Source organism: Penaeus monodon, chromosome 34, assembly GCF_015228065.2.
Source record: "Penaeus monodon isolate SGIC_2016 chromosome 34, NSTDA_Pmon_1, whole genome shotgun sequence".
In the NCBI taxonomy this organism is placed as follows: Eukaryota; Metazoa; Arthropoda; class Malacostraca; order Decapoda; family Penaeidae; genus Penaeus; species Penaeus monodon.
This window is the reverse complement of record NC_051419.1, coordinates 5875822-5876290: the sequence shown is the minus strand read 5'-3', so window position 1 is coordinate 5876290 and position 469 is coordinate 5875822. Positions and strand designations below refer to the sequence as shown.

General features: G+C 34.8%; 1 protein-coding gene across 1 annotated transcript in view; it reads left to right on the top strand.

The window, feature by feature from the left end:
* The window catches only part of LOC119594793 (hemicentin-1-like), a gene marked incomplete at its 3' end in the record, with an annotated part of 75652 nt that overhangs the window by 67225 nt on the left and 7958 nt on the right, over positions 1 to 469 (top strand). The gene's annotated exons all lie outside the window — the stretch shown is intronic.

The following is a 469-nucleotide window of genomic DNA, read 5'->3' as shown; positions in this document are numbered from 1 at the left end:
ATTACGTGGGTATTGGGTGGTATTTGGCAGTGTGATGTGGTAGTGAAAATGATTTATTGATATAGATGTCAAGTTGGGATTATCATGCTAACTGATTTAATTCTATTTCTAGAGTTGTTATGATTAATATAGCACAGCTGCCACACCAACATGTCATGCATGTCAGTAAGAAAATGTCATTAATGCGATACAATTCCTGTGACAAATTATTATATAGATGATACAGTCAATAACGATACCAATAATACTATCGATAAGCGTGTACAATTATCATACCAAAACGTCATACACATAACAGTCAGAGATATCATCATTAATATTGTACAGTTCCCACGGCATACACATATTTGACAGCGATGCCGTCACTAATACTATACAATATCGACACGTCATGCAGTTAATAGCCAATGATATCATCCCTAATGCTATACAAACCCATACCAAAACGTCATGCAGATATTAGTCATTG